This window comes from Numida meleagris, chromosome 4 (assembly GCF_002078875.1).
Source record: "Numida meleagris isolate 19003 breed g44 Domestic line chromosome 4, NumMel1.0, whole genome shotgun sequence".
Taxonomy (NCBI): Eukaryota; Metazoa; Chordata; class Aves; order Galliformes; family Numididae; genus Numida; species Numida meleagris.
Window position 1 is genome coordinate 56,375,682 of NC_034412.1, and position 9,750 is coordinate 56,385,431.

Sequence of the window (9,750 nt, forward strand, 5' to 3'; positions counted from 1 at the left end):
TGTTCTATAGCCTGTTATTAAACTGATAAAGAGTTTTAACAGCTAACCTTAGGAAAAAATCTTCATAGGTCCTCTGCTTATTTTTACCAGACTTACACTGATACACAGATTGAAAGATTCATCACTGGTGATGAACATCATAGCGTATAGTTTCATTGTTGGTCCATTATCAAGGACCTAATTGATGCAGATAATAATACTAATACTAGGATATTAGTATTCAATTTAATGTACAGATCTGAAGCCACAGATGCAACATAGTGTAGAAATAAAATCTAAAATTAAAAGTTGGATTTAGACAAATTGTTTTCTAATAGGGAAGATGTGTGCTATGATCACATCTGATCACTAGTATCTTGTCCATCCTTCTGGTGTTTGCAGTGAACTCCATTTTCTTTGCTAAGGCAGCACACAATTCTTCAGTTTCAAAGAAAAGTGCACACTTCTTTTCAACAGCTAGCTTCCTTCTCCAAAGCAAGTGTTCTGTGAAGCACTAATACACAAGTAGGTGGTGAGAGAGACTGTGATCTCTGTTTCACAAGTCTGGTTGATGAAGCTCTTTGGAAATTTTCAAATGGCTTATTTTCTTGCTGGAATTGCTGTGGCTTGAAATGGTTCATGAAAGTCAAGTGTAACCTGGGGTGTTTTCCCAGGGAGGGCAAAAATCAGGCTGATAGGACCCAGACCTTTCCTATCAGCTGCAACGCAGGCTCTGTTGCACAGTGTAACTACTTGTCTTAGGATGCTTTGGGAAGTGCAAAGGTAGTTTAGAAAGACAGTGGAGGATGCTTTGGTAGCTGTTAAATAGGATAGAGCAGTCATAACCAACAGTTCAGAAAGTTCTTAAATTTATGGCGCCTGAGATAAGCAATGCAAAGGGAAGAAACAGTTAAACCTTCCTTACTTCTTCTGTTTTTTCCCTAACTGTGGGCTTGAGACCCCTGTCAGAGAAGAGATCTTTGGTCTGAGCTGGTCGTGCTGTTCTTAATGATCCAAGGAGGTTCCTTTTTCAGAGGATTAATTTTGTAACTGGGACAAAAAGCAATTCGGTAATCCATTTTGTGAAGTTTCTTTTATTTCTTCAGCTTTTTAAGACACCCATATCCTTTTTTCCATCAAAAGTTTCTTTCGCTCTTGAGTAGGACAGAAGACCAAAAAGAACATGATCTTGGCTGAATAATAAGGATACAATGAAAAGTACTTCTCTCCTTTCCTCCTCTTCTCTCTCTTGCTCTCTCTCTCTCTCTCAGCACTGATTTTGCTGATTTTTATGCTGACTGTTCAGATCAACTGAAGTGATTGAGGTCAGACAGCATCCAGACATCCCTGTTGCTGAGCCACATGGCACACAATCAATTGGGTGAAAATAAAGAACTAGCTTCTACAAACACTGCTAGCTCCAGGCTATCAGTATCATAAATGCCAGATAGAAAAGATTATGGAGCAGAGACACTAGCCATGCCTTATTACCTTGCCTAATAAACACCCTGTCTTGCCTTTGAACCTTTCAATACAAAGCTGTCCTTTATGGATTTGTGATTTAACCAGGCATTTCAACCAGAGTGTTGAACTTCTTGCTGGGGAGACTATTTCAATACATTGTGTCTGCAGTGTGGGTTATTTTTACTCTTAATCTATTTTTGCACCTGTCCAGATCAAAGTAATCCTGAGAGAAATGTGACCTGCTTCCTTTTTCAAAGCCACGGGAACTGAATTGATGTGAGTTGCCTTGAGAGATGGTTCTCATCATATTGGTGCTACTAAAGTCTTGTTTAAAAAGAAGAGGAAAAAGCTCTCTCAAAGTCTTCCCTGTAGCTGCAAATAGAAGGATTACTATAGAAGGACTGATGGGAGTGTATGTACCTTCCTGGGAGGTATCAGCACTCTATTCCCTGTTCCCCATATTAGCTACCTTCTACTTCAAGCAGATTATCCTGACTTCTCTTTGGCTCACTTTGTCACCCACCTCTTGTTCTTTTAGGTTTTCAGCGGTGTCAGACTGACTGTACTGCAGTAAGCAGGCAGGAGAGCCTCCAGCACACTGCTCTCTAGTCCTGGTTACAGCCTGCAGCCTTATGATCCTGCCTGCAGTCAAGAAGTGCTTAGCTCCAGCACGTGAGATGCTGGCTCTGAAAGACACAGTGCTCACTCTTCCCATCCCCACAGTTCTACCCTGAACATTACTTCTGGGCTGCCTCAAAAGAAGCGTGGCCAGCAGATTGAGGAAGGTGATTCTGCCCCTCTACTTTGTGCTGGTGAGACCTCACCTGGAGTCCTCAGTGCTGAAGAGACATGGTCTTGTTGGAGTACATCCAGAGGAGGGCCACAGAAATGATCCAAGGGATGGAACACCTCCCCTACGAGGATAGGCTGAGAGAGCTGAGGCAGTTCAGCCTGGAGAAGAGAAGGCTCTGGGGAGACTTGAGAGCAACCCTCCAGTGTCTAAAGGAGGGCTATAAGAAGGAAAGGGACAGACTCTTTAGCAGAGTCTGTTGTGATAGAACAAGGGGAAGTGGTTTCACACTGAGAGGGGAGATTTAGATTGGATATAAAGAAAATGTTTTTTACAGTAAGGATAGTGAAGTGCTGGACCAGATTGCTCGAGAGGTGGTGAAAGCCCCATCCCCAGAGAAACTCAAGGCTGGAGGGGGCTCTGAGCAACCTGATGTAGTTGTAGGTGTCCCTGTTACTTGTAGGGGAGTTGGACTAGATGACCTTTAAAGGTCTCTTCCAATTTAAACAGTTCTATGATTCTATAGAGTACCAAGGGGACTTCAGTCAGCAGAGCTGGATGGATTTGTTACCAGCTAGAAGGCAGCAGTGTGCTTACAGGTAGCTACAAATAGTTCCACAACCAGGAGGAGATTCACTATTTTATTGTGACTTGTCTTTGGACCACTTTGCTTAGTGCCTATCAATTGGACTGTTAGCACCCACCTTTAAAGCTGAGTGAGAGGGAGGATATACTGCCAGACATAAAGCTTTTGACAAGTCTTGGAAAGGACAGATTCTGAGCCCCTTCTGTAGCATCTCCTGGTACACATACTGTCTTGATGGAGTTTTGAGACACGACTGAGTGTGGTGCTCATGTCCATAATTAAGTAAGGAACAAAATGCTTGTAGGATGTTCCCTGGTCATTTCTCAGCTATGTTGGAAGTTGAGACTTTGCTCTGTCATCTTGTCAAGGAAACTCTTAAATAGCTACATAACAGTGTAATTTGTGCTGTTAGACAGTCAGGTGAGTCACTGCCTATAACCCTTCATTGTGGTTTAGCTCTAGCTGGCAGCTCAGTACCACCCAGCTGCTTGTTCACTATCCCCAAGTGGGATGAAGGAGAGAATTGGAAAAGTGAAAGTGTGAGAACTCAAGGGTTGAGATAAAGTCACTTTACTAGATAAAGCAAAAGCCATGCGCACAAGCAAAGCGAAACTATGGATTGATTCACTGCTGCCCGTCAGCAGACAGATGTTCAGCCCCTTCCAGGAAAGCAGGGCACATTATGCATAAGTTTCTTGGAAAGACAAATGTCACCACTCTGAACATCCCTCTCTTCCTTTTTCTTTACCCTAGGTTTTATTACTGATGCCATATAACATGGAATATCTCTTTGGTCAGTCTGGGTCAGCTGTCCCACCTGTGTCCCCTCCCAGCTTCTTGTGTACACCCAGCTCCTTTCTGGGAGGACAGCACAAGAAGTAGAAAAGCCCTTGGCTGTGTGTAAGCACCATTCTGTAACAACTAAAACGCTGGTGTGCTATCACCAGTATTTTCATCAAAGATCCAAGATCCTCTATAAAGAAAATTCACTCTATCCCAGCCAAAACCATGACACCCTTACCTGAACCTAAGCATTTCCAGCATAGCAGACCAGGAGCTGCTCTAACATATGCTCTGAGTGAGAAATCACTAACCATCTAAGAACAGTTGAAGGAACGCAACTGGGAATTGGATAAGCTGTCACTGACCTGCAAGCAGAGTGACAGAAGCACACAGCTATGCTCCCAGCACACAGGAGACCAAAAATGGAAGAGCAGTAGAACAACCCAGGTGCTAAACATCAGCATTGTTTGAGGGGTGGTAATGGGAGATGATCTCAGCTCTTGGCAAATGAATCCAACACAGTACACCTCCAGAAAAGCAGCAGCCATGTACCTTAAGGTAGTAGGCTTTTCAAAAGGCCAGTGTTATTTTTCAGAGTGAATTGGATTAATGATGTTTAGAATTAGGTCACTGACTGCCTAGGGAAATGTACCTTAACCTTTGATAACCCTCATTCTGGGAAGTAAATGTCAATTAGGGCTTATTTAAAGGTGGCTGACCTTTTTAACCCACACTACTGTGCGGAAGATGCAATTGATCTATGCAGAACCTAGGGAAATGTGCTTTGTTTACTCAGAGAAAAAGATTGCCAAGAAATTAACCCTTTTGTTTTCTGAGACTCACATGCCATTTTAAGGCTCAATCAAAAGCTGACTAAACTCTTCCAGGTCACTAGGAAAATCAATAATCGGCATCTTCAGTAGAAGATCACTAGAATCTAGTTAGGATATGAAACAAAAATTTCTCCTTGAGTTCTTCAGCAGTTTAATTTGTTCATTACACTCACTATTTCTAGTGTGGATTCAAGCATTCATTAGTCTTCTTGCTTTCTATGGAAACTAAGCATCTTGAGAATCATAGAACCATAGAATGGCTTGGGTTGGAAGGGACTTTAAAGCTCATCCAGTTTCAACCCCCTGCTGTGCACAGGGTTGCCACCCACTGGATCAGGTTGCCCAGGACCCCATGAAACCTTACCCTGAACACCTCCGGGGGCATCCACAGCCTCTCTGGGCAACCTGTTCCAGTGCTTCACCACCCTCGGAGTAAATAACTTCCTCCTAATATCTAATCCATGGCTGTCCAACCTTTTGGCTTGCTGTCATGGTTTTATGATTTTCGGTTATTGGTATTCCACATCATAACATCATGTAGTGGATATATCTGGTTCTCGGAAGAGAAGGACTACTACGGTCCCCACGGTACTTTGCTCCTCTGTTACCATTTTCCAGCCGGAGGGAAAAGATAAAAGCTCGCAGTATAAAAACTTGCAGATCACGAGACCTCATCCCCTTTGTCACGGAAATCGGGCCTAACGCCCGTAAACCGCTGACATTTTTTGGTGGAGGATGCGGGCAAAGAGCCTCAGGAGAGACCCGAGGTCAACCCCTGGGATTCTGGAGTCAAGCCTACAAGGGGTCTGAGGAGCGCTACACTCCAACTGAGAAGGAGATCTTAGCCGCGTATGAGGGGGTTCGAGCTGCTTCCGAAGTAATTGGTACTGAGACGCAGCTCCTCCTAGCACCTCGACTGCCAGTGCTCAACTGGATGTTTAAGGGAAAGGTTCCCTCCACCCATCATGCTACTGATGCCACTTGGAGTAAGTGGGTTGCGTTGATTACGCAACGAGCTCGGATGGGGAGCCTCAATCGTCCAGGAATCCTAGAGGTGATCATGGACTGGCCTGAAGGTAAAAAGTTTGGAACATCACCAGCAGAGGGGGTATCACGTGCCAAAGAGGCCCCACCATACAGTGAATTACCAGAAAATGAAAAGAAATATGCCCTGTTCACAGATGGATCCTGTCATATTGTAGGGAAGCATCGCAGATGGAAATCCACGGTGTGGAGCCCTACACGACAGGTTGCAGAGGCCACGGAAGGAAAAAGGGAATCAAGCCAATTTGCAGAGGTAAAGGCTGTCCAGCTGGCCTTAGATATTGCTGAACGGGAGAGGTGGCCAGTGCTTTACCTCTATACTGACTCATGGATGGTGGCAAATGCCTTATGGGGGTGGTTACAGCAGTGGGAACAAAATGACTGGCAGCGAAGGGGTAAACCTATTTGGGCTGCTGAACTGTGGAAAGATATTGCTGTCCGAACAAAGAATGTGGTTATAAAGGTGCGTCATGTAGATGCTCATGTGCCCAAGAGTCGAGCAACCGAAGAACAGCAGATCAACCATCAGGTGGACCGAGCCGCCAAAATAGAAGTGGCTCAAATAGACCTAGATTGGCAAAACAAGGGTGAACTGTTTCTAGCTCGCTGGGCCCATGAGACCTCGGGCCATCAAGGAAGAGATAAAACATACAAATGGGCTAGAGACTGAGGGGTGGACTTAACTATGGACACTATTGCACAGGTTATTCATGACTGTGAAACATGCGCCACAATTAAACAAGCCAAGAGGATGAAACCTCTCTGGGAGGAAGGGCGATGGCAAAAGTATAAATATGGGGAGGCATGGCAGGTTGATTATATCACCTTGTCACGAAGCCGCGATGGTAAGCGTCATGTGCTTTCCATGGTGGAGGCAACCACTGGGTAGCTCGAAACATATGCAGTACCCCATGCTACTGCCCGAAACACCATATTAGGCCTCGAGAAACAAGTCCTGTGGCGACATGACACCCCTGAAAGAATTGAGTCAGATAATGGGACTCATTTCAAAACTTCTCTTGTAAATACTTGGGCCAAAGATCATGGTATTGAATGGATTTATCATATCCTCTATCATGCACCAGCTTCTGGTAAAATTGAACGATACAATGGATTGTTAGAAACCATGCTGAAAGCAATGGGTGGCGGAACATTTAAGCATTGGGAGAAGCATTTGGCAGAAGCCACCTGGTTGGTCAATACTCGAGGATCAATCAATCGTGATGATCCTGCTCAATCCAGCTCTCTACATAATGTAGAGGGAGATAAGGTCCCTGTAGTACATGTAAAAAGCATGCTGGGAAAAGCGGTTGGGGTCTTTCCAGCTTCTGGGAAGGGCAAACCTCTCCGTGGCACTGTTTTTGCCCAGGGACCTGGGTCCACTTGGTGGGTGATGCAGAAGAATGGGGATGTTCAGTGTTGTACCACAAGGAAATTTGATGCTGGGGGAGTGCAGTCAGTAAGTCTATGTATATATAGGTATACATTTCTGTGTGTGTAATGCAAATCGTCAAAATGTCAACGGTTTACGGGCATTAGGCCCGATTTCCGTGACAAAGGGGATGAGGTCTCGTGATCTGCAAGTTTTTATACAGCGAGCTTTTATCTTTTCCCTCCGGCTGGAAAATGGTAACAGAGGAGCAAAGTACCGTGGGGACTGTAGTAGTCCTTCTCTTCCGAGAACCAGGTATATCCACTACATGATGTTATGATGTGGAATACCAATAACCGAAAATCATAAAACCATGACACTTGCCTGGGCCACACTGAGTGAACAGGAATTGCCTTGGGCCACATATAAAATGTATAATAAATTTAACGTATTTAAGTAACAAAGCTTATTTTTTAATCTATTTTTTAAAATTAAAACATAAAAAACCAGCAGCAAAAACATAATACTAGTGGGATGTTCGACCTTGTTTTTGTGAAACTGATGCATCAGTCCGGTTTGATGGCAGTGGTTGCCATTCTTAGTGTGCTCTCAAGGTGTTCATCAGAGATTTTTGACGAAACATTACTCTTCCTGTTCTTGTTTTGTCCTTGACAATAATTGTTCACAAATGTAAGTACTGCCAAAAACCGATGATGTGAATAAGGTGTGGCTGTAAAGTGAGGGATATTTTTCTCTGGTTAGAGATGGCTTACAAAAGCCTGGTACAGAGACATGACCAAAACTTTCTTTGAGTTGAATGTCTGATTGCAACTCTATACATTCCGTGGGAAAATTTGCAAGTAATGTATCTATGCCGACTGAAAATGGAGTCACAAAAAAAAAAAAAAAAAAAAAGTATTATTTTTTTTGAAATCTTGACACCTATTCTCAAATTTATTTATCAAAATGGAAATCACAGCTGCATATTTTTCACTGTTCACAGAACTGTTTTTAGCCAACATATCAAAATACATGAAATTATTTGCCATAACTTGAGCTTGCCATAATTTAAGTTTCATTTCAAACACTGTCTGAAACATAGCACAGATAAGGTGACTTTCACCTGAAGGTGCATGTTTAACTCATTTAAACGAGCAGAGTAAATCCACCAGAAATGCTAAATCTGTGAGCCATTTTTAATGTCACATTCTGGCACAAATTTTCCTTTTGATTCCATAAAAGACTTGATATCACTTTGCAAATCATAAAGTCTTTTTAGCATTTTACCCCCACTTAGCCACCTTCCTTCCAAAAAGTAAATGATGACCCCATAATCAGCATCCATTCTTTTAAGGAACTTCTAGAATTGGTCATGATTCAGTCCCTTGGACTTTCCGAAATTCACACCTTTGATGACTATTTGCTTGACATTATCCATTTTTAAAGCTTTTGCACACAAATTTTCTTGCTGCCTGATGCAGTGATATTTCATCAAACGTGAGTTACCAGTGGTAATTGCATCATCTTCTATTAATTTTATAAGTCCCTCTTCTTACCAACCATCACTGGGGCACCATCAGTAGCTATACCAGATGTGCTGACAAAGATTAAAGAAGATCTCTGTAATGTATTTTTTTACTGCTTCATACAAATCCAGAGATTTAGTTGTGTCTTTCAATGGCACCAAAGAAGCCATTTCTTCAGTGACATTATATTAGTTATCTATACCTCTAATGAAAATGGCAAGTTGAGCCGTATCTGCAACGTCAGTACTTTATCACCAAAGCATAAAATTACAAATTAGCAGCTTTATTCTCCATATTTCTTTTGATAGATGTTCCTTTTTCTTCAGTTCACCTGCTATAGTCTGGTTAGACAAACTGATTTAAGAAAAATCCATCTTTTTCATCAGGACACATAATAACTATTGTGCTTTCTGTACATTGCTTAACAAACTCACCATCAGGAAATGGTTTTGATTTTCTTGCAATCAGATTTGCTGTCACATGACTAGCTTTTATAACAGTACATTTGAGACTCTGGGAAAGACTCAGGCAAAGAACTTGCTGAGTACCCCAGTCTTCTCCATGTCCATTGTAGCTGTTTCTCCCTTCTCATTTATTGGAGGGAAGTTTCAGAGGGGGAACACTCTCCTTGGCTTTTCTCTTCTGACCAGTGTGCCTGTAAAATGGCTTCTTGTTATTTTTCATATCCCTTGCAAATTTAAGTTCCTTCTGTCCCTTGGCTTTCCTGATCCCATCCAAGCACTATTTAGAATCAAGTAAGCAGTTTATGTACCTAAATTTAGGTGAGAAGAGTTGAATGTTTCACTAAAGACTGCTGTGCAACTATGGACTGAAGAGAAATTTTACTGCAGACACTTTTGTGCAGTGCAGTGATATATACAGTCTTGAGAACTTGATTTAAAAAAACATAACCCCTAAGTTCCTAGCATTCCTTTGAACCATCCTTAGGGTGAAACAAGGACAAAGCTTCTTTTATCACTTCTCATTATTAATTCATTAAGATCTCTTAATGCCAGTGGTATGACATTTCAGTCTCTGTGTATCAAGCATGAGTTATTGTAGCCTCAGGAGCTGTTTTCTGCCAGTCTTTGCAGCTATAGTAAATGTTTCCTGTAGGTCAGCTCTGTGATAATATCTTACACCCTTTAGCCCTCATTAATATATTTGGTAAGGAATGTTTTTCACTTCAATGTACTCTAAAGTTTTCTTCTGACTGTAACTAGACAATGGAGAAGGAATGTGCCTCAGAACACAGAATGAAAGCTGTGGATAAAAAAAGTTCTTTTAACACATAACCATATTCAATACGAATTATAAGAAAAGAATTATAATAGAAGATAGAAATAAGACACGTTGTTCTGCACAGTATTGCA